The sequence below is a fragment of the Miscanthus floridulus genome, chromosome 2 (genome assembly GCF_019320115.1).
Source record: "Miscanthus floridulus cultivar M001 chromosome 2, ASM1932011v1, whole genome shotgun sequence".
NCBI classification, from domain to species: domain Eukaryota; kingdom Viridiplantae; phylum Streptophyta; class Magnoliopsida; order Poales; family Poaceae; genus Miscanthus; species Miscanthus floridulus.
The window spans coordinates 32,950,541-32,978,407 of NC_089581.1; the positions used below are offsets into that span (position 1 = coordinate 32,950,541).

At 40.8% G+C, this 27,867-nt stretch overlaps 1 long non-coding RNA gene and 2 pseudogenes across 1 annotated transcript; all 3 read right to left on the minus strand.

Moving 5' to 3' along the window:
- Positions 1-3,872: 3,872 nt before the first annotated feature.
- Positions 3,873-4,915, minus strand: LOC136538376 (protein PYRICULARIA ORYZAE RESISTANCE 21-like; annotated as a pseudogene).
- Positions 4,916-5,568: 653 nt separating this feature from the next.
- Positions 5,569-9,726, minus strand: LOC136538377 (uncharacterized membrane protein At4g09580-like; annotated as a pseudogene).
- A 14,430-nt stretch (positions 9,727-24,156) lies between these two features.
- On the minus strand, positions 24,157-27,328 carry LOC136538378 (uncharacterized). The gene is made up of 3 exons (XR_010779317.1): positions 26,919-27,328; positions 25,531-25,674; positions 24,157-24,517 (listed from the first exon to the last, which is right to left on the minus strand). It is a non-coding gene; the product is annotated as an uncharacterized lncRNA (long non-coding RNA).
- Positions 27,329-27,867: the final 539 nt, after the last annotated feature.

Consider the following 27,867-nt stretch of genomic DNA (forward strand, 5'->3'; position numbering starts at 1 on the left):
GAAACCATCCAGCCAACAGGCTCTTTTTTCTCTTTCTTTGAAATTTAACAGTTATAGTTTATTATTAATTAGTGTTGCACTCGAAAATTTACTATCAACGGACACAAGTGATGTGTCTGAAAACACTAAAAAATTATTAGAGGTATCTTACAAAAGTCTTCAGAAATATTAAAATTGTGCACACACCTATAGGTCTCACACGTCAATATTTCCCTTTAGGTGTAAGTATTTCTCTGTTGAAGTAATTCTTGAGTTTTCTTTAATATTCTCTTCATCACAAATTAAATTAACTTCTAGAGTTATTATAAGTAAAGCTATTTAAGTTTGACCAATTTTATACAAAATAACATTGTTACTTATGACACCAAATTAGTACCACGATTGCCTAAAGAAAAATATATAATGTATTTTTTTGGTGTAATAGATAATAGATATATGTTGTTACACTTTTGTGTAAAGTTGATAGTTTAACTTAGAATGATTTTAGGAATTGATTTAGGTTCTTTTTGGCAAGGCTATGACTTCTCAAAGAAAATGGAGGAACTAGGAAAAAAACATGTTTTGGTGTGTGGCTTTGGCTTCTAACCCCAAAATGGCTTTGACTTCACTATTTTAGCTTGTTTTGGCTTCAAAAGCCATTCTAGGGTATGCTTGCTTGGTAGGACTTTTAATTAAGCCGGTTGAGAAGTCCAACGAAAACCCTGTCAAATAGGGCCTTATTTTGGAATAGAGGCGTAGTTCTAGGTACGTGGCAGCTCTTACATGTCAATATATTTCAAACGTGCTCAGTAGTCCTTAGTAGGTATCACATGTAGTTCTCTGTGTTCAGTAGCTCCCGGTACCTCTTTTGCGCCCGCGTGTGTGTGTTGGGGGGGGGGGGGGGGGGGGGGGGGGGGGGGGAGGGTGGAGGGAGGTACCTAGTTAGGTGTCAAGGGTCATCTTTGTCATGTGTTTTGTACTTCTTTCTCATCTGCTTAATAGTACTCAGTTTTCACGTCTTCCATGTTTGGTGTTTTCTAGGTTCTGTATTTCAAATGTTCTCCCGTAGAGTTAGAGTTGATTTTTTCGTATTGTCTGCTCAAGTTGCTATTTTTCTGAAATTATCAAATATGGGTCCTATATACTCATGGGTATTGATTAGTGTTGCAACATTCATACTTATTAGGGGTCGAAGCACCTATACTTATTGTGGTCGCATCAAGCATATTGGTCAGGGCTCCTAGCATTCATAATGATTAATGGTTATTATAGCATCCATACTTATTAGGCCTCGCAACATCGTACATCATCGGTCACTTCAGAATATTTTTCGCATAGACATCTCACTATCCTCCCCCCTTTACTCGCTTCCCCATCATGTCCTTATAGGGATGAAAACCATCGGAAATGGTTTAGAAAGCCCTTTTACCGCTTTCAATTTCACATTTTTTTTTCTAAAAACATAATCGAAATCGAGAATACCGGTCGGGAAAACAGATATAGAAATGTCAAGATATCATAAACAAAACAGTTAGCTTAGGTATAACGTCGGCCGGAACCGGTAATTAGAATCAGGAACACATAATCCTGAGGTCAAACATGCAAGTAAAAATGACGGATCCAAATTACTTATACCATAAAAATGACGCATGCAAATGATATTATTATGAGGCATCATTCCTGTGTGCTAAATCTCTCAGCATAATTTTTGAATAAGGTGTTGTTGTAAGGCATCAGTCAATTCTTTGAAAAATAAATAATAAATAAATACATAGAGAGAATAGAAAATGAAAGAAAGCAGCAGCGTTCTTGCAATTTGGGTTTGAACGTGGTCTTGTATCATTGGGCTTGAGCGTATTTTTCATCCCATGACATTCTAGTGCCCTCAATCAATGCTCACCATGCAGCGTGTGTGCCTGGTGTTTTATCCCACCTCGTTCGAACAGGCACTGTGGATGCCGTGGATGCGCTAACGAAACAGAATTGTTGGAGTAGGGTTGCTTCCTAGATTAGTATGAGGGAATCCCGGATAGGGCCGGGAAAACTCTTAGAACCGTTTTTCATCTGACGATGTTATTTTTTTGGAATTGTTTATGTATCTGCACGATTTTCTGTTCTTGCAACTTGTAATTTCTGACATGTTTTTGTATTTTGTATTCTCTTGGTAAATGTGTTGGAAAAGTTGTACCTTGCTTTTGATCTTCATCAATATGTGGTCAGTAAATGTGTTTGGTCGGTAAATATTGTAGCATATGGTGTTGGTTGGGACTGGATTTTTAGGTCCAATGGCGATCGTCTTACCTCCTTCGTCATTCGTGCCTCCATATAGTCGCTCGCTTCGTCTCCTTGGCTTTTGATCTTCCTTGGTCGGTAAATGTGGCATATGGTGTTGGTTGGGACTGGATTTTTCAGGTCCAATGGAGATCGTCTTATCTCCTTTCGTCGTTCGTGCCTCCATACGTCTCCTTAGCCATTTGTGTCTCCAATTCTCCATATAGTTACTTCCGCTTGATTCCACATATTTTCTCCGCATTCTAATCAAACCTCACCATGGCGAATCGCTGGTCTCCAAAGCCACACCCTCACCCTCCACAATCTAGATTCCTCCTCAGCCAGGGACGCAACATCATGGTTGGAGCCGCGGTGCCGTGTGCACAAGTCCCCTTACAAATAACGAGGGATTAGGATGCTTCTATTAAATCAACCGTGGTGCGGCCTCCTCTTGGTGCTCCTCACTTCCTCTACCACCTGTCCAACCACCACCGGGCCTTTCACTGGGGAAGCGATCTCATGATCTTATCTAAGGCCAACCTCGCCATGTGATGCTGCCTCCGTCCTCGAATATACCATCTTTTTATCTTTAGTATGCTTCATTTTCCTATTCCTATATTCTATAAGTTGGCTAAACCGGGTTTGATTCCACCCTAAGAAAGGCAGCAACGTGAATGAGTTGGGGTTGTATAAAAATAATTTGGACCCTTTATTGGAATTATTGGAATAGCAGTACATATGTAGAAACTCCACAATTGCTCTAGATATTCTTTTCGGTTAGAGAAATCGGTGACGCGGAAGCTTCGTTTTGTTTGCCGTGTATTGACAAAAGAATACAGAGTTATACATGGCATGAACCAAATTCTTAAACAACTGAAATTACTAATAAACAGACACAACTGGCACAACAGTTCACTCGCGTGTATAGCTAGCTAATGGGCGAATGGCCAACAACAGTCATCTTCTCCCTCTGTCCTATTCTTGCTTTCAAAAAATCAACAACTTTCAATTTTGACCAAATATATTTAAAATATTTATGATACATATTAGTATCATTAAGTAAATCGTTAAATATATTTTTATAATAATATAAATGTTACATATATTTTTTACAAATATAATCAAAGTTAAAAAAATTTAGTCGAGAAAGTTTAACCACCACAATTCCTGTACCGACTTTTTTATTTTAAGGACGAAGGGAGCGGTACGACGATTTCTCATTCTGTGAAATTACAGGACCAGTCTCGTGTACTTGTGAATAGCAGGACACCATCTGTCATCTAGCATGACATCATCGGTTATTTATATATTCTATGATGAAAATCCAAACTCTTGCCATTGATACACAATGATGAGGATGCATAATAGTGATTGCGTAAAATAGCATATATGCTAGATGAACTACGACATTCAATTCTTAAACCAAACAGTGATATCCTAGATACATAGGCTGCGTTCGCTGGTCTGGAAAAACCAGACCAGCCGGCTGCTCCTCCTCACAGGTGTACTGTTCATCAACCAGCCGCTACAGTGTTTCTCTCTCACACAACCAGCCAGTTTCAGCCAAGTTTCAGACAAGCGAACGGGACCATATGACCAGCTCTGAATAACTTTTATGCCTATAAATCATCTTTCTATGAATCAAATCACAGATTCGCAGTCCATTTCACATAGATATATGCGCATAGCTCTGAATTTATCATTTATGTCTAAATCGCCCTTCCATGTTTCCGTCTTCATCATTTATGTCTAAATCACCCTTCCATGTTTCCGTCCTTCCACTTCCACTCTGAACCACAGTAACAACTCGAAGTCAAGACAAACTAGGTAGCAAGCAAACTCACTCAACAAACATCACATGATCTTGCACGCTGGAGACGACGCCTCCTCGCAGGTGACCTCGATCTTTGGGTACTGCCCCCACGGCAGCTCCCCGTAGCACGGCGGCGGGTGGTTCACGCATGCGCACGTCTGGCAACCGCAGCAGCGGCAGCCGTAGCCGTAGTCGTAGCCTCCACACCCGCAGATGCAGATACCGCAGCAGCACGACGGAGCAGGGTCCGGCCCGGGCGGCTTTGGCAGCATGGCTGGTCGCTGCGGTGTGAGCCTCAGTTCTGCCGCCACAAGCTGGATGTCCCTGATCAGGCAGCCCGCCTTGCGCCGGAGCTTGCAGGGGAGCACCAGTGGGCAGTGGCCAGTGGGTCGAAGGGCCCCGAGATCATCACCGTCCCGGACACCTCGTCGCAGGAAATCGCCCGGATGTCCTCGGTTTCTGCCAGCACGCAAGACTCAAGAGGGAATTAAACAGCTTTCTTATCACAATTCACAAGGGCCGGACGACAATATATAGATACTGAATCGACCGGGAGGCAAGTGATGAGCTTGCACACAGTCTTCCGGATCTTGGTGAAGCAGCGGCAGCAGCCTGGTTGAGTGTGACGACCAGCGTGGACACCTGCATGATGATACTATAGATTACTCTGCGCGTGTTGATGCAAATAAACCAAAATCACTGGAAATACAGATGATCATCAAATCAAGTAGATAAAAACATCAAGGAACACAGTTACACAGAGACCGAATTGGAGAAGAAACGCAGAGATTGGAGGTAGAGAAGAAACACAGAGATCGGAGGTATAGAAGAAGGCAGAACCTTCTCTGCCATGTGTGCTCTTTCTGGAGAATGGTGATGTACTTCAAGGGGAGGAGTACAACTACAACACTGTAGTATTTATACCTCCACTGCTCCAGTGGCACCCGTGGTCCGTGGAAGGATAGCTGATAACCACTGTTCATGGCCCGGTATTTATGTGTGGCTGCACTTACTTGGGCCGAATCATGTTAGGACTTGGCTAAGGTTCCCTTTGGTTATAAATTAATTAGAAAAAGCAAAAAAAAAATGTTATATACTCTCTCCGTCCAGAAAAAAATGCAATTCTAACACAGTGTCGTGGTTTAGTATCTTAAATTCGATCAATTATAGATAAAAAAAAGTATCAATAGTTACGATATCAAATAAATATCATTAGATTAATTTCGAAATGCATTTTCATAATAAATTATTTTGAAGCTGTAAATATGAATAGTATTCACTAAAAATTTGATCAAACATGAAATACTTTTGATAGCACGCAACTTGTATTCTTTTCTGTATAGAGAGTATATCATTAGGAATACCCAACCCATTTCTAAAAAAACAATACTTTGAGATTAATATAAAGTGCAATACAGAGAGCGATACAACACACCGATAACATGAATACTCAGTTCCGATAATAAGCACTGACAATGGTACAGATCAACAAAGAACAGGAGACATGCAGATACAATGATGGCATCATCTGGTATTAAAAAGCATTCAATTTTACATCTCTACGTATAGAATTGAATATGTATACGATATCAAGAAAACAAAAAAAAAGGTGAAAAAGAATCCTAATACATTTTGAGCATCTAAAGAAAGTAAGTAGATGCTCTAAGACATCATTCGTATGTTCTCTTCCTTTTCAGGATTGTTGGAACGACAGCAACAGATCCAATAAGGAACAGAACCACTAATGTCTTGAAGTCATACAGCTCTCTAACTGATTTCAGATCGCCTAGGGCTCTACCAGCCTGCATGACAATGACACAAAAATTATTAGCAGGAAAATGACTGAAAATGCTCAAAAGCAAGTATAATCAAGGAACAAGACCGTCAGGCTCCAAAGAAAGGTTAGATTCATTATTTCAATGCAATACATTGAGAAGATTGATAAAAGATGTTCACTGGAGTTACAGGGAAGCATAAAGTGGGTGAAGCTCACAGCTCAGGTAGTTTCTAGGTCAAGTAGCCTATTAGCAGTGAAAAAGGTAACTCTTCATTAAGTACAGGCTTAAGAGGTTGCACAGGGATGGGTAGTATGGATAGAGTCTAACAAGGTTCCTACTGGTTAATTGGAATTAACAACAGTTAATAGATAAGGAGCCCCTATCCTCACAGAAAGAAGGAGACCCTAGGCCCAGGCACGCAGTGATGATGTTTGCTCATACAGCTTCCACTAAACCCAGAAAACTTCAAAGATATGTAATAATTTTGTTAGAGGCTTGAAGCCATCAGCAAGGACATGCTTAGGCAGTTCATGACACATGTTATCTTTCATCTCCATTCATCAAACATCAGCATAAGAACAATGCCATACATTTAGAACCCTAAACTAATGACACATATTTGGCACTCTTGATGCTTAAGCACCCAAGTCCATGTTTCAAGTGATTTCTTAACAATACAACATGGACATTGGTTGATTAGTGATTCAATAAAAAAATGGCGTACCCAGTGCAGAGAGCTCCCGCTCTGTGCGGGGTCTGGGAAGGGTGTCAGTGGCAAGCCTTACCCTCAGCCTGTGCAATGCGAGGAGACCGCGACTCGAACCCGGGACCTTCCGGTCACAGGCGGTAAGACTCTACCGCTTGCACCAGGCCCGCTCTTCTGATTAATGATTCAATATAATCCAAAAATGAGTCAAACAATCATACCAACTCTGTTGTTAAAGAAGAAGATTACCTTTACAGTAATATAAGATGCTGGAATAAGACCAACTAGTGTTGCTGCTGAAGAAAATATGGAAAGGTATGTCAACAATCGGTGACGCCATATTTATGAATGTATTGGGCAAAGTTGGAGTTATTCTCAGAAAAAGCATATAATTCAATAGCTTTTCTCTCCTCTTAGCAATCTGCATCAGAAACAATGGTATTTGTTACATAATAATAGTACATGACTATAGGTCATTTTTTATGAAATAAAGAAACTGCTGAACTTTGTGTTGCAGGAAGGATCTCAAGAAAATGTTAACCAACAGAACAGGCATAGCAGAAGATACCTCTGACTGGAAATATCTCAGTTTTTCAGGCCACAACCAACTAACCAAGGGTCTGCCAATCAGCTTGGAGACAAAATAGCAGGACGATCCACCGGCTGTGGCAGTGAAAACTACCAAAATGCCACCTTTAATCACTCCAAAAAGAGCCCCAGCAAGTAATGACATGAATATTGTTCCAGGGATCATGAATGTTTGCATGAAGATGTATATTGAGCAATAACCCAATATAAAATTTGTTTGATAATCTCTCGCGTAAACAGCAAGATTGTCTCTGCAAGTTTATAAAAAACTTATTAGCAAACAGCAACAGATGTCTTATTCCCAAACTATATCCACTAATTTCATTCTCACTATACTCTACAAAGATTGCAGACATGAAAATTACTCACTCTGTTCCAAATTGTAAGTCGTTTTGGCTTTCCTAGGTCCATAACTTTTGATATGCACCTAGATACACGCTATGTCTAGATACTATAAAAGCATAAATGACTTCCAATTTTTTCATGTTATTATCCACCAATGGTAACAGAGTGTAAGTCTAGTAGAAAATCAGTTAAAACAAATTGGCTATGTGTTCAGTAACACCTGCGTTAAGATTGAAAATTCTGAGAATTCTATGGTTAATAAACTAGTACAAGTAAAATGTTCAAATAGGAAAATAGCATAGCATCAGATGCACTCAGCTTGTATCTTAGAAGAGGACTGTAATTGAAACGTAGGAGCACACCTCGGCATGCTAGATTTTGGTAAATACTCGCAGTGTCTCTTAGACACCTAAATGAAATTGTTAAATTAGCCAAAACAAACAAAATGAGTGTCTGTGTTGTTGTAACAAGAAATGTAAGTAAATAACTGAATGTACTATGGTTTGGTGAGTAGTTGGCTGGTTGTAACAGAAATGCAAGGTCACATCCTAATTCATCAGAACAAATGACCAATTGGTAGTTATAACTAATTTTCAGTGAGTTCTTGTCTTGTTAAATTAGTAACCCAGAACTGAGGGATAGGTGAAACAATCCTACGACTTAGTTGATGGCGACAGAGGTCAAATGTCTATTCTGTACTGTGAAAGGTGAGTACAATGCATAATAAACAACAAAAATTCAAATTGCTTGAATGTTCAGATTTACATTTAAAATAACTAAGTTAGGTTCAAATATCTATTTACAAGGTTAAATTGTGTTATCTTGATGGAAAACTACAAAATAAACCTAGCTCTTGAATCATATTAGGTCTAGGATCTTATATTAGTGCCAGTAACTTTACAAGATTCAATTTTTTGTATCGAATGCACAACAAAGCATACGCAATTTGTACCGAACTTCAACAAGAGGTATGGATAAAATGAAAATATTTACTTTATCTAACTAAATCGATATGGGTACAGTAGTCCAAAAAAACTGTAAATAATTAATTTGGTACCACACAGCATTGTCCAGTGTTTATATCTATAACTAAGTACTTCTCTAACATGTAGAACCCAACATAAATGTGGGTATCATCTTTCATCTTGTATGGATGATGGTAATGGGGAGCTTTGAAAAATTGACACGCAAGGCCAATATACTTGCAAACTTCCCCTGCTAATTAACCTGAGAAGAATTATAGTGGTACTGAGTACTGACTCCCGAGAGAGAGAAAATTTACAGCAAGAAAGAAAGCTAGTCGCTGTCCACGACAATTACAGCAAGATCGAAAGCAAGTCGCTGTCCACAACAACTATTGAAATTTGTACATCCAATGAGCGTCTAATCTTGCCTAATTCCTAACGAGGTTTTGACTTAGACAAAGTCTCTCCATTGTTGCAGCCACTGCAAGATCAAATACGAAAGCAAGTCTCTTTTGTCCCCTTCCTTGAAATTAGTAACCAATATATCTGATGTTTAAATTTGCATCTACTAAAACATGTCTTGAGTATTATTTGATTACACCGCGTGTTCATCTTTGATGTTGAAGAACAGCCTAGTCCTCAGAAATCGGCATCCGAAATCACACCCAAACTAGCACTAGTGAATCAATAGATACCAAGCTTGTAGTACGCTACGCGTTTCAGATACCCGATTTACACTACGCGTCTCAGATACGCAATAGCTTCGATCCAAATAAAAAGTCGATCGGGGAAACAACGAGCAAGCGGGCAGAGATATGTTTACTTGAGAAGGCGGACGTCGGCGAGGCTGCGCGGGAGGCGGAGGATCTGCCCGAACTCGCCGCGTGGGGCGGTAAGGAAGACGCAGAAGATCCCGGCGGTGAAGAGCGCGAGCACGGCCGCGAACGCGAAGGCCTCGGACCTCGTCAAAGCCGGGCGCGCCCCTGCGAGCTCCGGCTTGCCCTTCTTAGCGGCAGGAGAGTCGTCGCTGCCGGGGCCGGCGCCGGCGCCCGCCGCCTCGATGTCGCGGCGCGCGAACGGCATGGCAATGCCGGCGACGGCGGCCGCGGCGGCGGGGCGGGGGACGCGACGCGGAGGGAGCGCCTGCTACTGCTGCTGCTGCTGCTAACGCCGGGGCTACGAGGCATGTCTCGGGGGCGGCCTCATGGGGTGGCGGGCGAGGGCGACGACACGAGGTCGGGGGGCCGGTGGTGCGGTGCTATGTTCTGTGCCGCGTCGTGTTTTTTGTTGGCTTTTCTTCGTTTTTTCTTTTCTTTGGGTTGCCGTGTTTGATCCGGTGCGTCGATTGGTGAGGGTCGGATGTGTCTTTTGACCTTTGACTTATTTATTATAAGGGCCGGACTTGGGCCGAGTTCTGTCCCGGGCCTTTGGTGACCAGGACTCCTAGGCCGACAAGTACAGTATTTTCATCTCTCTCTATATATATATATACTCCACTCTTTGCTCAAAAAAATCTACATACTCCACTAAAAGAAAATTATATACTCCATCCGTTCAGTCGATTAGACGTTTTTGATACATAAATTTTGCCATATATCTATACATACGTAATTGTCATTGGTTGCAACTGGGTAGTGATGAGAGCAAACACACTACCACTACCGATTTCACCTAACTTCTTGAGCCACACAATCTCTAATCCGCGACTTGTTGTCATGCTATCGCGTGATCTCCGGACTGATGTTGTTCGTCGCCACCAACCTTCGCCTGAGGGTTAGAAGGCTGCCCCCCCCCCCCCCCCCCCCCCCCCCCCCCCCCCCCGCCCCCTTGGGTAGGCGGGATGGCAAGGTGATGGAGCGCCGTTGGCTATAGTGAGAGGAGGTAGTGGTTGGGCAAAGCAGGGATGAGGAAGTTCGACGATGATAAGTTTGGTGAGGACAAGGTCGGCGGGTAAGTGTAGAGGGCACATAGTGCGGCGAGACTACTTTTAGGCCTAAAGATGTTGGTTGCCTGCCATGCATGATGCATCTTCTACTAATACATCCATCCTTCAGTAAATCCATCTCTAATTAAGGGCATTGTTTGGATGCAAGAGCTAACTGCTAGCTCGCTAAAATTAGCTCTAGTGTATCCAAACATGAGGGTTAATAGATGGACTAATTTTTAGCTAAGTCTTCAACTAGTTGTTAACCAACTAGCTAGCCAACCATAACTAATTTGGGCTAACTTTTAAATCTAACTAGTAACTAGCCATGTGTATGTGAACAAGCCATAACTATCCCTGCCACGCATCTTAACCTACCACTCCAACCTTGATTCATCACTATAGATTGTTATTCAACAACTAGCGTGTTGAATAGTTATCCAACACGCCATGTAATTTTACTTGGGGCTGTACTTGCTATATAACTTTTTTGGACCGTTGAAACTATATATTGCATCCTTTTATCTCTTCGATTGAATGTATTTCATGTAGCTCTGAGTATGCAAATTCTGAAATTTCAGAGCCCTGTTTGGACTGTATTTCTTGTGGCTACACAACTCCAATAAATTTGGGAAACAAATTTAATATCCTAGCATCATGGTAGGAATGAAAACATAATTTTATTTTAGTTATTATTTGATTTGCATCATGATTTGTCCCTGTATGCTCTTATTGTTGTCGTGATATTTATGGGCTTCTCGCACATGTCAACACAACCTAATCAACATCAATAACAACAACAACAACAAAAAGAAACAGGTACAATACGTGCATCGTGATTCTCATGGCCGCCGCCGCCCTCCTTGCCTACGGACTACCTCCTGCACATCTTTCTCCGCCTGGACTCAATCTCAATCGCCTGCTGTGCCACGGGTTGCAAGCACTGATGCCAAGCCATCATTGACAATGCCTCCGTGATCCGCCGCGACCACCTGGCGGGCTATGGCGATCAATGCCTTCTCTTGGGACTCCACTACTGTAAGATGTTTTGGGAGAGCTCGTGGCTTGTCCCGCCGCTCATCATGGCTGTCGTCTCAAGGCTATCGTCTGCCGGGTAGCACAGTCGGACAACCTATCACTTCCTTCATGTCGGTGGAGGAAGGCACAAAGGCGAAGTTGTACGCACCGCTCACTTGCAGCGACAACCTCCTCCTCCTCTACTGATGTCTCCCATCAGAGATCTCCATGGTCAACCCTTTGACCGGCTTTCATACCTCCGTGTCCCGCCCTCTCGAGCTCCTCAAGTGCTGCTACCGCTACCTCTTGCACTCCTGCCACAACGCTAAACTAAAGCCTACTACATCTTATATTCGATAAAACTATATGAAAACTGCAGGAAACTCCTTTTGACATTTTCTTGGATGATGTTGCAAATTCATTGGAAACTGCTTTTGACATTTTCTTAGATGGTGTTGCAAATTCATTGCACAATACATTGGAGGGGTTTTTAATTCAATTTTAAATAATTATCTAGCAAGACATAGGGTTGTTTTATGCCAAGGATATTTTCTTCAACAAATTCTCTCAAGAATACAGACTATGCATTAATAGGACACATGATATTTATGTAGATAGTGATAAGATGTGGTATCTTATTAAGGATCACCAAGCTATGTTACCCTTGGAGGTAGAGTCTGAAGGTTCAGTAAGCTTCTACTTTGAGTCAAACTATGAAAGCCTTGATTGTAATCCAAATCGGGAAGATCAAATAATGGTTGGACTTTCAGAAGTAGTGGTGCATGCAAAGACTTTGTAGCAGCTAACATTCAACTAAAATTCTTATATTGAGAAGGTAAAAGCAGCTTTTGTGTTGCTTATTTTGTTTATGGAGGCTCTGCGTTTTTCAGAATTTTAGAAATGGTTGTTGATTTGGGTACCAAGAAAAAAGTGTAAGTATGTTCCCCTTGAGCACATTGTACTATTACGTAAATAGGGAAGCTCGCCATTGTGTTTCATGATGGGAGGCATGAGTTCAACAAGGCCAGTGAAATTGTGAAGAAGCATTGCCAAACATATGACAGTGTCTGCGCACTGCTTGGAATAGTTAATCTAATATATCTACGAAAACAAACCAAAGCAACTAAGGGAAAGAAGAAGAAGAACACCAGATGCGACACAAAGGAAGTTGATTTAATTTCTAACAATAAAAGAGGAAAGTGTTACTAAATGTGGAGATTAGAGAGAATGAGTGATTCCATTAGTGGAGATGACTATATATAGGAGCCTCATGGGCCATATGGGCCTATATTAGATGGGCCTTTTATGCTTAACACCCCTTCAGACTCAAGGTGGAAGTGGACGATCTGAAACATTGAGTTTGATCAAGTGAAGTCGATGATGCTCTCAAGTCTGTGCTTTAGTGAAACAATCAGCTAACTGCAATTCAGAAGGCACATACTGAAGAGCAATGATTTTCTGGTGGCAATGAGACCGAGTAAAGTAGGCATCGACACCAATGTGTTTGGTAAGTTCATGTTTCACGGGATCATTAGCAATTTGGATGGCTCTTGTGTTGTCATAAAGAAGAGGTGTGGTGTCATCACAAGAAATACCAAAATCAACCAACAACCATCAAAGTCATACAATCTCTGCAATAGTAGTAGCAAGTGTTCAAAGTTCTACCTCTACACTAGAATGGGATACAACTGCTTGCACCTTAGACTTCCAGGCAATAGGAGAAGAGCCAAGAAGAATACAATATCCTATGATGGAGCGGCGATCTATTGGGTCACTCGCCCAAGTGGAGTTCGAGTAAGCATAAAGCTAGAGTGGGCTATCTTGAGCATAGAATGAACATTTAGAGGATGTTCCACATAAGTATCGCAGCACACGAAGTAAATGCCCAAACTGAACTTAGTTGGGGCACACACAAATTGACTCAGAATATGGACTGCATGAGCAATATCAAGCCTAGTAATAGTGAGATAAACAAGACTTCCCACTATATGCTGATATTGAGAGGAATCCTCAAGAGGTGTACTATCAGTGGGACACAGCTGCAAGTGAAGATCCATAGGTGTGGCAGTTGTGTGGTGACCATTAATGCCATAACGGGCAATAAGACCGTGTATGTATTTGGACTAAGAGATATAATATCTCTCGCTACGGTGCAAAACCTCAATCCCTAGGAAATAAGTGAGAGAACCCAAATCAGATGTCTAAAAAGTGCTCAAGTTACTGCTTGACATGAGTAATGTGCTCCATATCATCTCCAATAATCAACATATCACCAACGTAAAGAAGAAACAAAGTACAACCACGTATAGAGAGATGAATAAATAAAGTAGGATCATAAGCACTAGGCGAAAAAATAGTAGCCTTTATCATAGAGACAAAATGCTCAAACCAGGCACGAGGAGCCTATTTAAGACCATATAGAGCACGACAAAGACGATCGACATAACCTGAAGGAGCACCAATGCCGGGAGGTGGTTGCATATAAACTTCTTCATGAAAATCACCGAGTAGAAAAGCATTCTTGACATCTATTTGAGAGATATAGCCCATGAAAAAATAGCAGCCACTGCAATCAAAGTACGAACAATAGTCATATGTGCAACAGGGGCAAATATCTCATCATAATCTTGTCCCAAAGTCTGCTAAAAGCCTCGTTCAAGAAGACAAGCCAGGTCTTAACTTTGAAAACCCACTTAGGTGTGATAGGCACTGCATGTGATGGTAATGGAACAAGATCCCAAGCTCCTATACGATCAAGAGTAGCAAGCTCCTCAGACATGGCAACCTACCACTCTAGGATACTAGAAGCCTCCTGATAACTAGATGGCTCATCAACAATAGCATTCACCCAAGGAAAACCATACTTGTCTTTAGGATGAACATTACTACAATCTCAAAGATTATATCATGGACCAACCTATAACTCATCAGAAATAGTACGTGACTCAATAGTAGTATTATTAGAAGCATCAACAACATGCTCATCATGACTAGCCAAGGTGGGATAACTAGATGGAAGAGCAATAGAAGGTTTGGGATGGTGATGGAAAACACGTGTGATAGATGGTTTGGAAAACGAGTGAGATGGCAGAGGTGGAGGTGTCACATGTGAGGGAGGCGTGATCAAAATAGGAAGACTCAAAATCGCTATAACGGATAGAAAATTTGTGGCGACATCATCATTTGATGAAAGAAGAGGAAGACACAAAAAGGTTGTGGAGTCTATGGGTGAGTATGAGGGCTGAGTAGAGGGGTTATAAAAGAAAGGACGATCCTCAACAAAGGTCACATCACAAGAAATACGTATGCGATGAGAAGATGGATCATAACATCGATAATCTTTATGCTTACGACTATACCCTAGAAAACACACTCTATTGATGAGATAGACAACAATAGAAACAACATCACCCAAAAAATGTAAAGGAACAAAAGAAGAAATCAAAAGTGTGCGAGCTGTCTATAAGATAGAGTTGTTTTCATTCAGTAATACCATTTTGAGCATGAGCACCATGACAAGAAAGTTGTGCAAGAGTACCCTCTAAGGACAAATAAAAACTGGTGAAAAGCATCGCATATATATATTCACCACCAAAGTAAGAGCAAAAAAACTCTAATTTGTGGAGAAAATTATGTGTGAACCATGCGAATAAATGATTGGTCATCAATAAAAATAACATAATATTTGTGACCACCTTTTGTAGAAAAAGATGCGGGACCCCACACATCTGAATGAATAAGTTCAAAAGGTCAGGATGAGAAACACTAGATGAATATGGAAGTTGTATCTGCTTTCCAAGCTTACAACCCTTACAATAAAAGCTAGACTCAATAGATGTATGACCTAAACGACCTTTATTTGTCAATGATGACAAACAAGACCTTTAACGATGACCAAGATGATGATGCCATTTGGTAAATGAAGAGGCAAAGGACGATGCAACAGATGACACATGAGTTGAATGTGCAATGGAAGATGCAAGATGCAAGGTGTCCAAAACATAGAGGCTAGAAGCACCTTTACAACGATGGCCAGTCCCAATCACTCTCCCACTATGACGGTCCTAAATAAAACAAGATGAGTCATTAAATATCATAAAGCAATTATGGTTGGTAACTTGACCAACTGAAAGAAGGTTCACTGACAACTATGGTACAAAAGAAACATTGGGTACAACAAAATGAGTATTGCAATGTGAACCATGGTGTGACTTGGTTAGTGGTATGGAAAAATGTACCATCAACTATCTAAATGGAAGCACCATCAGTGACCGTTGATGGTTGTTAATGTTAATTATAAACCATCAACATATCCTACATATATACTTAATTCTATCACCAAACATAGGTATAGGGATTTAAGCTATTGAATTCTATGAGCTTTGGTGAATATGTGAATGTTGGAGTATTTATCTAGAAAATAGCTCATGGGACCACCATCATACACTCTAAATAGGCAAATCGACATCAACGAGTGATTCTACCTACAAAACCTACGAAAGTTGACTCAAGATGGAGCCCAAGACCCACCACCAGAGGGGGAGGCCCACCTGGTATTATGGTGGGTTGGCCGGCCCAAGGTGGAGGCTGGTTCAATCCACTTTGGTTCCCATTCACCCTCTGTCGCCTCATACACCTTGCTAAGATCTGCACCCTTGATTTTAAGGTAGTTTTAGGTCGGTTTATCCAACGGTGATCGAGGGAATTGACATGGATCAATGACATGGCAATGCATTGCCCCCTACTCCATCTCCCCTATATATAATAGCCCCTAGCCCCCTTCGTGAAGCCATCAGTTGATGGTAGTTAACAACCACTATAAACCATCAATAAAACATGTATAAGGGCATAAATATGATCACCAACAAAGATCTAGGGGTTTAAACTAACAAATTCTATGATTTTTGGTGAATCTATATTTTCTACAGGGTTTATTCAAAAAACCGTCAAGGTGGACCTACATGTCAGAATTAATTGCACTTATCCACAGCGAAACAGACACTAGAAGGTTCCAGAAGACTTGAGAGGACTCCACACTAAGGCGGAGTCGACCGGCCCCAACTATAGGCTGCCTGGCCCCCTAGAGCCCATATGTCAGCCTCTATCGCTACGTCGGTTCTCCACCACCTCCTAGATTGCATCTATGATGTTTATTCAAGTTGGTTTGATTTGATGGCTTAGGATTGACGCTCCGGCCTATATAACTAGCCCCTACCCCCCTCTAGAGGAGGCTGCCATAAGTCAAGATCAGACCAGAAATTAGGGTTTCTAGAGAGAAGAGAATAGAGCTCTAATTCTTCAAAGTTCTAGTATAGGCTAGCTAGCAATGTTCAAGTAGAGTTAGGGCTATTGCTCAGGATTCCGGATCTACCGTCTGAAGACTGGTAAAGCCATTATATCTCTTTATTTATGACTTTGTGCTACTTCAATATTATATTGCTATTTATTATGTTCCAAGTTTGCTCTAGTTATATGCTTGATATAGTTGTGATTGATGATGAGTTTATGCATATGTTCACAAAGCGCTTAGCCCAAGACGCGTGTGGGTTAAGTGGTTGACATTATGTAAGCATGATGCTTAGATATTATTTACCTATGGATGCATTCTGCACTCTAGGTCATATGGTAGATCACTGATGTGACACTTCCGTTGAGTCCTTTATAGTCCACTCCCCGTTTGTAGAGCAAGTAGAACACGGTTGCGAAGGGAGACAAGGTCTGTTCTTGATCTTCCTTAGTAATGTTCCTTATATATAGATCTAGAGTTAATTATGCTATAGATGAGAGTGTATATACTTGAGTGTACAAAAGACTTAGTAAATAAGGAATGACTTAGAAATCTTTTGATCTTACCGAATCTCCTGTCTAGCCATACTACATTTTATGAGTCTCTATTTCTATCTCTAGAATTATTATCAATGCTTCACACTTATCATTTATTTATCATTTGACTTACCCTGCCATAGCATGAGAGTGGTTTTATCATAAGTATACATATTTATCAATATCTCTATGCCAACAATCCTATAGCTCCTCCCTGTGGATAAAATATAAATAACGATACTCGGTATACTCCCGGGTGAAATGCTACTATGGTATATTATATGTGTGCTTGCGGATACTTTACTCTGAGTTTACAAGTGTCATTAATAATTACCAGCCACGCATTTCTAGCATCATGCTAGGGATGACAACTTAGTAAAGATTGATGCTAAGAAATATCAACACCATCCTAAAACCCTAATTCATATTCTCCTCATCAAGATCAGAGCCAGCAATCAAGAGAAGATTAGTCCTCTATAGGATTTAGTCTTGTAAATAGAAATAGTGAGATAGAGAGTGATAGAAGAGTTTGGAGGATGTGCCGGCTTATTGGTGCTCTCTCTATGGCTTGTACCTTGGTGGATCCAAGTTCTATTTGAGTTTGCTTCTGAGACTTCTCTGGTAATCAACTTCTGATTCAAGTAAACATCTTGTTTATATTGTTCACCAGGATCGCGACTCTTTTGAGTGCTTTATTCTCTTCCTAAGGGGAGTAAAGTATTTATCGTAAGTGTAAGCGTGGTGCTTAGACTTGGGTTAATCATGGATGCATCCTGCATTTCGGACCGGTAGTAGATCGCGACGTAGCGTTAGAGCACAAGTGTGACACTCTTGTTGAGTCCTTTGTAGTCCACCTCCCATTTGTAGGCCAAGTAGGACCTGATTATGAAGGAAAGCATCCTCTACTAGTGTCTTTTCCTTAGTAATGTCCCTAGTTGAATAGTAGAAGACATAGCTTACCAAAGTCAGAACTAGAGAACCTTAGTTATCTTCTCTATGCTCCTATTTATCCTTAGCCTTGTTGCTACCCCTAGTTAAGTTAGATTATAGTTAATCTCACACATTTTCCTGTGGAAACGATACTTGGAATACTTCCGAGTAAAAGCGACAGCGGTATGGAAAGGTCCTCATATGGCTAGAGGGGGTGAATAGCCTATTTAAAAATCTACAAGATCACTAAAGCAATTTGATTAGTAAGATAAATGATGAAATGCAAACTTGCTCTAGTTCTACAAGGGTTGCAAGACACCTACTCAACAATTCTAGTTGCTATGATCTCTAGTCACACAAGCAGCTATGTCACTACTCACTAAGAGCTCTCAACAAGGCTACACTAAAGAGCTCCACTAGATGAACTTAAGCTACAAGGCAAGCTCTCAATTCTAGCTACACTAAAGAGCTTGCTACAACTAGTTTGCGGAAAAGTAATGGAGTGAGTAAGGTGATTATATCGCCACATTGAGGGATGAACCAATCATAATAAGATGACAACCAATCACTGGGAGAAATCCAATCACACAAGACACAAGATTTTTCTCCCGAGGTTCACGTGCTTGTCGGCACACTAGTCCCTATTGTGTCAACCAACACTTGGTGGTTCAGCTGCTAAGAGGTGTTGCACAAACCTCGTCCACATGATTGGACACCATAAGAACCTACCCACAAGTGAGGTAACTCAATGACATAAGCAATTTACTAGAGCTACCTTGCGGCACTTCATCAGGGAAGGTGCAAGACCTCTCATAATCACTAGAGCTAGCCATAAACAATCACCAACACAACCTGAAGCTCCTCCGCTGCTCCAAGCAATCTAGGTGGTGGAAACCACCAAGAGTAACAAGAAATCAGCAGCCATAATGATCCCCAAGTGCCACTAGATGCAATCACTCAAGTAAATGCACTTGGAATCACTCCCAATCTCACAATAATGATGAATCAATGATGGAGATGAGTGGGAGGTGTTTGCCTAGGCTCACAAGGATGTCAAGTATGTCAAAGTGCCAAGAGTATAAGCCCCAAGCTAGCTAAACACTATTTATAGACGGCCTCATGAAATAGAGCCGCTGCTCTGCTCGCGGGCTGACCGAACTTAGCCCCAGCATCTGGTCGCTGGCGTCTGATTGCACCGATGGCCGCCATGTGTCCTCATTCAAACCTTAGCCATCAGATCCCAACGGTCACTTAACGTTCAACTCCACAGGCAACGAGTGACCGGATGCGCCACTCTAGTGACAGGACTCCAAGCGTCTCCAACGTTAGATCGAATCTAGAAAGGTTCCAGAGCCAATATTTAGTGATCGGACGTGTCTGGTCAATGGTGAGCTGACGCGCCTGATGTTTAGTCCTCACTAGCCTCCTCTTTGCGCCCACGACATTAGCGTACGCCAGCGTATTTGCTTTACTCTTGTGCATCCGGTCGTAAGACACTTCCTATGTCTGATCACTAGCTTAGCCATGTGCCCTCTCTGTTGCACATGACCAGATGCACCACGTGCGTCAGGTTCAACGTCTGATCATTTCTTGGCACTCTCGGCAAGAACTTTGCCTTCTCGCTATAAAAGACCGGATGCTGCCTAGGGTTAGGTCCCGCATCTGGTGTAGCGTCTAGTCAGGGACCGACACTGCCTTTTCTTTTTCTATCTCCTCAACCACTTTGTTCTTGCTTCCAACTTGCTAACCACAAAGTGTAGAACTTGTGTGCATGTGTGTTAGCATTTTTCAAAGCATTTTACAAGGGTCAAAGCTAGCACACTAGGTTCCTAAATGCATATGCAAGAATCTTTTCACCTAATGGCACTCAATAACCGCTTAGCCAAAAATTTCCCCTCTTTATAGTACGACTATCGATCCTAAATCACTCACACCCTCTATGGTGTCTTGAGTGCAAATAAAAAATTGCTCCTATGAATATACCTTTGCCTTGAGCCCAATTTTGTTTTTCTCTTTCTTCTTTTTCAAATGTGAAGCCCTTGATCATGTTTTAGTCATCACCATCCACCATGATCATCCTCTTGCTCCACCAATTGGAATGGTACCACCTTATCTAAATCACACACTTAGATCAAAGGTTAGTCCTAGGTTTCATCAATTATTCAAAATCAAACTAGGGCTTTTAATCATAGACTGATACCACCATGTTGCCACTAGCATCACTGTCTAAGTTTTCATTTGTCCCCATAGGTGTAGTAATAGTTTTAGCATCATCCATTCCAAACTTCTTGAGCATGTCTTTGATGTACTTGCCTTGACTCACAAATGTGCCATTCTTCATTTGCTTGATTTGAAGACCAAGGAAGTAACTAAGCTCTCCAATCATAGACATCTCAAACTCACTTGCCATCATCTTTCTAAACTCCTCACAAAAATCTTGATTGGTTGATCTAAAGATAATGTCATCAACATAAATTTGCAACACAAACAAGTCATTGCCTAGCTTCTTGGTGAAGAGAGTGGTGTCAACCTTACTCATTTTGAATCCCTTAGAGAGTAGGAAATCCCTCAATCTCTCATACCATGCTCTTGGTGCTTGCTTCAAGCCATACAAAGCCTTCTTTAACTTGTAAACATAGTTGGGCTTCTTCTCATCTTCAAAATCGGGAGGTTGCTCAACATACACAAGCTTATTGATATACCCATTGAGAAATGCACTCTTCACATTTATTTGGTACAACTTGATGTTGTGGGCACAAGCATAGGCTAACAAGATTCTAATTACTTCCAATCTTGCAATCAGGACATATGTTTCTCCAAAGTCAAGACCTTCAACTTGAGTGTAACCTTGAGCCACTAATCTAGCTTTGTTCCTTACTACTATCCCATCTTGATTTTTCTTGTTCCGAAAAACCTATTTGGTTCCAATCATATTATGATCCTTAGGCCTCTCGACAAACTCCCATACTTGATTTCTTATGAAGTTGTTTAGCTCTTTATGCATAGCATTTACCCAATCAACATCCTTCAAAGCTTCATCTATCTTTTTAGGTTCAATGGATGACACAAATGAGAAGTGTTTACAAAATGATACCAATCTTGATCTTGTTTGCACACCTCTTGAGATATCACCAATTATAGAGTCTAATAGATGATCTCTTGCAACATTGGTTGGTTGGAGCACTTGCACTTGATTGCTTGCATTTGATTGATCACTTGGTTGAGATGATGAACTAGCCACTTGTTGCTGATCTTGCACTTTGTCATCACTTGTACTAACTTGATTTTGATCATGAGAACCACTAGCTTACACATTTGAGTTAGAGAGCACTTGATTCTTGTCATCTTCAACATCAATCACCTCTCTAGGCCTTATGTCATCAATATCCATGTTCTTCATTACATTGACCAATTGAGTGCCTCTCACATCATCTAGATTCTCATCTTCCTCTTGAGAACCATTGGTTTCATTAAATTCCACATCATGAACGGCCTCAAGAGTACCACTAGCCAAATTCTGAACTCTATAAGCCTTGCTAGTAGTTGAGTAACCAAGCAAGAAACCTTCATCATATTTCTTCTCAAACTTGCTTAATCTAGTGCCTTTCTTCAATGTGTAGTATTTGCAACCAAAAACTTGAAAATATGCAATATTGGGCTTTCTGTCATTCAAGAGCTCATAAGGAGTCTTTTCCTTTAATGGGTGACAATAGAGTTGATTGCTATAGTAGCAAGCTAGGTTAATTGCTTTATCCCAAAATAAATGACTCACATTGTACTCACTCAACATTGATCTTGTCGTGTCAATCAAGGTTCTATTATTCCTCTCAACTAGGCTATTTGATTATAGAGTGTACTTGGCCGAAAATTGATGCCTAATCCCAAACTCATCGCACAAATCATCAACTCTTGTGTTCTTGAATTCACTTCCATTGTCAAACTCATTATGAATTCTCTTGATGAATGTCTTGAAGGTTATAAACACATTACTCTTGTCAACAAGAAAGAACACCCATGTATATCTAATGAAATCATCCACAATCACAAATCCATATTTGTTTCCACCAATGCTAGTGTATGTGGTTGGTCCAAACAAGTCCATGTGCAACAACTCAAATTCCTTAGATGTACTCAACATGCACTTCTTAGGATGTGTATTACCAACTTGCTTTCTAGCTTGATATGCACTACAAAGCTTATCCTTCTCAAATGTGACATCTTTCAAGCCTCTCACTAGGTCATACTTGATCAACTTAATCAATTATTTCATTCTAACATGACCAATCATTCTATGCCATAACCAATCCATGCTAGACTTAGTGAGTAAACATGTTGACAATTGAGCTTATCTAGCATTGAAATCAACCAAGTATAGATTCTCATATCTAAATCTTTTGAATATCAAGTTAGAGTCATCTACACTTATGATCTCTACATTATCAACACTAAATATGCACTTAAAACCAAGATCACACAATTGAGCAACCAACAATAAATTGAAGTTCAAGCTCTCTACTAGTAGGATATTGATCAAGTCATTGGATATTACAATCTTACCAAGCCCTTTGACCTTACCTTTGCCATTGTCACCAAATGTGATACTATCCATCCTATTGCTCTTATTTGCACTGAACATTCTTGAATCACCGACCATGTGTTGTGTGCACCCAATGCCTTTCTCTGGCTTTGTAATTGACCTACAAAAGAAGATCAATTCTTTTTAGATATCCAAACTTGCTTGGTCCTTTAAGGTTAGTTACTAAGGCCCTTAGCACCTAAATGGCTTTCTTCTTTGAGCTCACAATTGGTGTACCAATAAACTTAGACTTCACACCATTGGCATCCTTAACAAGCATGTAACAAGAATCAAATCTAATTGATGATACATTAGGTTGCTTATTCTCGTTAGTCTTGCAATATTGCTCTTTATGATCAACTTGCTTGTAACTAGTGTAAAATCGACCATTGTTCTTCATAAAACTAGTTTTGTGAGGAGCAAAAGCCGCCTTGCCTTTTTTGGGGTATAGCCTAATCCCTCTTTATAGAGAGATGACCTTTGGCTATCCAAGCACATTAGCAAGTGGTCCTCGCCACCATAGGCTTTGCCCAAGGCGTGAGTGAGCTCATTGACCTCCTTTTTGTGGGTCTCATTTTCTACCATTAGTGAGGCATCATAAGTGAAACCATCACTCAAAAGTGAAGTAGAAGTGGAAGTGCTACAAAAATGGTTAGTGGGAGCAACAACAATGGACTTATAAAATGATTCATCAAGAATATCACATGTTAGTCCCTCATCACAAGAAACAATCACTTGCTCCTTTTGGCTTCCTCCATCTTGACTTGCTCTAGGAGAGAGGTGTGAGCCTTCTCAAGCTTAGAGTGATCTTTGCCAAGCTTCTCATGAGTGGCATTGAGCTCATCAAAGAATTGCTTGGGATATTTGACCCTCTTGCGTAATTCTTTGCACTCCTTTCTGTTCATCTCAAAGCAAGTGTGTACTTGCTCATACATATCCATGAGCTCCTTCTTGGTGTACTCCTCCTCCTCCTCCTCCTCATCACTCCTACAAGCATCACTTTCACATTTATCATCATCACTCATATCATATTTTATCTTGTTAGGCTTTGCCATGAGGCATGTCGATGAAGTGTCAAAGATGAAAGGCTTGTTGTTGATGGCTATGCTTGCTAGTGCTTTCTTGAGATATTTCTTGCTAGCATCACTAGCGTCATCACTATCCGAAGAGCCATCACTATCCCAAGTGTCCACATAGCCTCCACCCTTTTTTTGGAAGGTCATCTTCTTCTCCTTTTTCTCTTTCTTCTCCTTCTTATGCTTCTTCTTCTCATCCTCATTATTGTCACTATTGTAGGGATAATCCGCTACAATGTGATCTGGGCTCTTGCACTTATAGCATCTCCTCACATACTCCTTGTTGTGATCTCATCTCTTTCTTGCACCATAGCTGTGATAGAACCTCCCAATTTATACAAGATTAAGAATGATTGTCCCCGTTAAACACGTTGACACGCGCATATCATCACTTATATAAACCTGGTAGTCCATCGAGTACCACGAAGGCCTCGATAAATCAACTTCACAACCAAGATCGTACTTGATTAAGCAAATACATATCACATACACAGAGTTTGCAGCGGAAATAATATTACAATAGGGTCACAAGTAATTAATACAAGTTCAGTTTCAAATCCATTAGGTTAAAACAACATAACTTTGTAATAATTACCAAATCATAATTTTGAATCATATTGCTAGATCTAATGACACCCTCCAACAAAAGCATAGAGGAGAAGCAAATACAGGATAGCCGAGCCCACCGGCACTTAGTCACCACCTTCAGCAGACATAGCACTTCACCTACAATAGGGTGGGATAAAACTCTGAGTACTCAATTGTACTAAGCAAGACTTACCCGATAGAAGAAAAATAAAGACTCCAAGGACATGCATGGTTTATTTGGTGGATGGATAGCATAATCTTTTGCAATTATAGCTAAGTTTATATCTATCCTGTAACAATCATTTGATTAATAAGTATCGCAGTAGTAACCATATTCAATTATCATGATCAACAGAACCATCATGTTTCATTAGTTACTATGACTGTCGAAGCAAGGTATGAGTTTCTCACTATCTAGGAGAGACAACGATTCGGATTGATTACATCCAGCTGGGTAATCCCAAACACACACCCATACGAGCCCACATTAGCTCACGTGGGTCGCCGTTCACTTCATTCGGCGGTGAGTCTAGACCGTTTCGCATAACTCATGACCTTGTATCCTCACATGAATTGCCCGAAACCCGAAGCCCGTAGGAAACATGGTCTTGGACCAGTCCCCTTCCTTCAAGATCCCCTCCCAGCAATGCTAATGGTCCAATATACTTAGTCTGAATGAGTTAATTGGCTTCACGGTCAACTATAACTTAGGTCCCTGTTATGTGTTTGATACCTTCAATCTCAATCAAGGTCCGACAACAAAGCGGTCCTTAAATGACACGGACGGGATCAAAGAATACATGCCTAGACGGCATCAACAACCACCATAATAGCACCGGATCCCACCCAGTCTCCAGTTATCCATTATCACTTGGTTCTTTTCCATGATAGCAAATATAGCCAATCGTGTTCGAGTAGCCACCTATGTCTTGCAGGTGACAGGAATCACCCGACTTCTATCGGTCTAAGCATAGCTAAGCATAGAGCGACCTATACATATTAGTAAGGATACAAGTATATATATTGTAGACAAGGTAAGACATGCAGCAATGGGCTTCAATTCAACTCCTATACTTAATGCACAATACAAAATATAAACTCAAGTGTATTTTAAAAGAGAGGTAGGAGGCTTAGAATGCTCCGGGGCTTGCCTGGGTTTGAAGCATAATGTTAGTTGGCTTCATCTTTAGGACATGATCAACTATCATTTTTTCTTCTGGACTTGTTCACCAACATCGTCCTTTGGTTGGTTTGAACACCACATTCTTCACCTTCTCATCGTGCATCTAACGTACCTAAATGATATATGCAAGATGCAATACATGAATATGGAGAAAGAGTGATATCTGATGCATTACAATTTGGTGACAAAACAAGCATAAGGTTACACTAGATTAAACATAGGCACTTAGGTGGATGATGATAAACTAAACATCACACAACCTGCTAAGTTACGATAGCAAAGCAACACCAAGACACTCTCATGCAAGCTAGCCATACCAACCAGGATAAAGGTTCTAGCAAGTCAGGTACAAACATTATTTCTAATGACATGCATACAAGACCATCTATTGGCTTAATTAGTTGATCATTATTAAACAACAAGGTGACCAGTTGGTTTAGGTAGATTCACTCAATATCATCAAAGGCATGAATCACACTAGCAACCATATCAACCATCAAGTTAAAGCAATCAACTTAAGCAAGGCAAGTTCTGGACTGCAGTACAACAGTCACTTGTTTTGATCATAACTAGAGTTTGTAGGAATCTAACAAAAGTGTTACTAGACTTTCTAGAAAGCTTATGAAATTGCCTATAGCTTCCTTATTATCATCTTGAGATGATTAAACAGTTAACTAAGCTAAAAAGCACAACCTTTCAAATTTGTCCAGCATACAAGTAAATCCTGATAGAGAATTTGTAAAATTCATAACTCCCAAATCTGTTGGCCTCAAATCATGAAATTTTAGGACAGCCAAGATCAATAAGTTACCTACAACTTTTGTATAGACCACAAACACATAAAAGATAATTTTCACTATGAAAACAGTTCCTCAACAGAAACTGCACATAAAACAAGCATTGACTTAGGTAAATAAAAAACTCACTCGTACATACTCGAATAAAGCTGAAATTGTTACTACACATTAATCATCGCATGAGAAGTCTACCATAAACATTTCACGTCAATTTTAGCAATACAACAGTAGATATAAATTTCTCCCTAAAAAGCATAGGCAAAAAGCTAGAGCAAGATTTTTCTACTAACACATGCAAGATTATACATCCACTGCATATATCTAGTCATGAGGATTCCATAACATCTTCATTTTCCATTTTATGATTTTTCTACTATTTACTATGAATTTTCAAAGTTTCAGCCATATTATAGATAAAATACAAAAAGAAAACCTAATAAGACAAACACTTTTCACATAAGCCCCTGAATGAAACTATAGTTAACTCGCAGTAAAAACATTATATAACACTATTCATATGAGTCTAGGACTTCACATCTGGATCCTTGGAAAAGCTTACAATCCATTTTCCTCCTTCTTCTTCCTTGGATCGAACAAAGCAGAGCAGAGGAGATCACCGGCTCCAGTCGATTCCGGTGGTCATGGTGGCAGGAAGTGGCATACACGCAGCCGCGCAAGCAGGGAGGCGCCTGGCCGCACCCACGGTGGGGCCTAGCTTGGCTGGAGGCCGACCGTGGCTCCCTGGCCACGAGCGTAGGCGGTAGTCCGGAGGCTGCTCCGGCGGAGAGGAGCAGAGGCGGCGAGCGGAGCTGTCGGGGAGGGCCGGTGGCGGCGGTGCTAGGGTACAGCGCCTCGCATACGCCTGCATGAGGTGCTTGGCTTGGCGACGAAGTAGGTTGGGGACAGGAGCGACAGGAGAGGAGCTTGCTCTGCTCGGCCATGGCGGTGAGCGAAGAAACAGAGAGGGAGAAAAAGAGAAAGAGCGCAAGCGTTGGGGTGATTTAAAAGGATGTGGAAGGCGTTTCTGGCTTTGCTAGCTCCTTCTCAAGCTGGCCACGCAAGCAGGTGCATGCCACGCGTGGAGAAACAGCGCGAAGACGCTGGACGGCGGTAAGCAGGCCGTTAGCAGTTGTCCGGCGGTTACTGTTCATGTCTGACGGAGCTTCTTCATCCCTCTCTTTCTCTTGATTCCATTTAGAAACTTGATGATCTCCATTAAGAAAAGTTTCTCATCTATCTATGATCTCCAACTTTTCTTTAAGGACCAACATGAAAAGATCACTAGTTTGAAATATCTATGGTTTTGAAAACATGTAAACCAAACTGAAATTCTAGGTTCAGCTCAGAATTTTTAAAACAGATTTAGTTAGGCAAATTTAGGTAATTAATTAGTGATCAAACCACTTTCAAACATTACAACCAAAGGCACATTATCATAGTACAAACTTCATACCAATTCATAGAATCAAAGTTGCACCAATTTTATTTATGAAAATTATTTTAATAAA